The sequence below is a fragment of the Cornus florida genome, unplaced genomic scaffold (genome assembly GCF_030987335.1).
Source record: "Cornus florida cultivar Cherokee Brave unplaced genomic scaffold, ASM3098733v1 CherokeeBrave_3.0.0_Hap2_Chr09, whole genome shotgun sequence".
NCBI lineage: Eukaryota > Viridiplantae > Streptophyta > Magnoliopsida > Cornales > Cornaceae > Cornus > Cornus florida.
In genome coordinates this window covers 37,132,762-37,134,826 of record NW_026775579.1, presented here as the reverse complement: position 1 = coordinate 37,134,826, position 2,065 = coordinate 37,132,762, and the positions used below count along the sequence as shown (strand labels likewise).

The following is a 2,065-nucleotide window of genomic DNA, read 5'->3' as shown; positions in this document are numbered from 1 at the left end:
TTGAAAAGTGTGATGACCGATCTGAAACTTCCGGGGGTCTTGTGGGTGTATTTTAAGATTGCATTTTCAATTTAGGCAATTTAAAAACCTCCCGAAGCCCTATTTCCTTTCCTTGGGCAGCAGCTCGGAGAAAAATTTACCCCCTTGACCAGATTTTGTTGGGGGCATTCTGGGCATTTTACAATGCATTTTTTTGTATACGTCCACAATCGGGGTAGGAAATTCGATTTTAGGGGGGGTTTCTTCTTTGAGTTTTTCCAGGAAAGTCCATTTAGATGCCCGTTTTTACTCTCAGTTGCAGCAGTAGTGGGCTGTCCTCGTCGGGCCGCCACGACATCATTTTTGTTTTTGACCTTTCTCCTTCGTCCGGACTCTGAATAATGAAATTCTTGAGTCCATTATGTTTAATTTTTCATTATCTTCCCAACGGTGTGCTTGATAGCACTTGAATCCACTTTTGCAAAATGACCATTTTGCCCCTGGGTTCTTTTTTGTCCGTTTTGAAACGACACTTCCGCATTTGTTTTCCTTTGGGTTCCAAGGCCTCATTGATGGTCACATTGGTGTCTTAGAGACGCATTGTATCTCTAGAGACCATTGTTTCACCTTTCGCTTTCGCATTTCGGATCCGTTATCGGGTCATCTTTTGGTTATCACTGACGCACCAGGTTTAAAAAACTTGGGCCGTCACAGAACTAATTGCCATTTGGGCATGTCATGATGTGGACACTTCCTAAGAAATTCATTAAAGCATTCCCATGCCTCATGGAACATTCTCCCATCCCCATGTGAAAATTCCCTAATTGAAGTTCTCATGGCATTGGTCTTAAAAACCGGATAGTACTTCTTCAAGAACTCTTATTGCATTTTCGCCCAAGAAGTTATTAAAAAAGGCCTAAGATTGTTAAACCAATATTTTGCCTTATCTTTAAGGGTGAATGGAAAAAGTTTTAGCCTTAAGACCTTTTCTGGCTTGTCCGTGTATTTTACGGTGAAACATACTTCAAGAAACTCATCCAAATGCTTGTAAGGCTCTTCACTTGGAAGTCCATGATAGTTAGGAAGCATTTGAATGGTTTGTGGCTTGATCTCATAGTGGTGTGCTCTAAATGGTGGCAATTGAATGCATGTGGGTGCATTGTATTCATTAGGCACATAGTGATCTCTTAAAGCAAGGGGAGGATTAACAATTGGAGGTACAACATGGGCACCTTGATTGCCTTGAATGATGGGAGGTGGTGGAGCGTAGATTGGCCTTGGCATTCCCAATGGAACTTGCCCTTGATGTTGTGGTGGTTGAATGAATGGCCTCAGCATGCCTAATGGTACTTACATGTTATCATGATGCATATTGGGGTGGAGGATACCTTGTTGGTCTATGTGACCAAGGTCCCCCACATGGTCGTCATTTAAATCGTTCATTGGTGAAATGGAGTGATGAGAACTACCTCTTCCCCTAGGATTACGAATAACCGATTCAAGATGCAAATTAGGAGGGACAAGAGTAGGATTTAATAGCCTACGACCATGCATGCACAATGCAACATAGACAAGCAATAATGACAAACACTTCACCTTCACAACAAATCAACAATCAACAAACTTCCTCCACATACAATGATCCCATACTCCCATGCTTGAACAATCATGCAAAGAAAAGTAAATTGCCTCCACGTGGGCTCACGATTTATCTAAGAATTTAAATATAAGCCTCCACGCGGGCCGACGATTCAACTAGAGATTGAGTTAAAAAGATCTCACAAAGGTCCTATAGCACTTCAACTCCAGAATTTTAGCTTTTAGCTTATCAATTTTTTTATGATTTTAGCCTTTTTCCTTGCTTTTGCTTAGCTCCTTTGGATACTCCTTTGCTCACCTTTTAGCCCAATGCTCCTAGTCAAACAAGAACCAACATAATAAGTAACTAAAATAAAAATAAAAATAAAGTAAAGACACGATCAAAAGAGTACTAATTCCTAATTGATTCCACAAATACGACGTTGCCAATCAATCAATCCACGGCAACGGAGCCAAAAACTTGGTGTCGCCCGCAAGATGCGGCCAA

At 41.1% G+C, this 2,065-nt stretch overlaps 1 pseudogene; it reads left to right on the top strand.

Moving 5' to 3' along the window:
* Positions 1 to 712: 712 nt before the first annotated feature.
* Positions 713 to 811, top strand: LOC132275550 (small nucleolar RNA R71; annotated as a pseudogene).
* Positions 812 to 2,065: the final 1,254 nt, after the last annotated feature.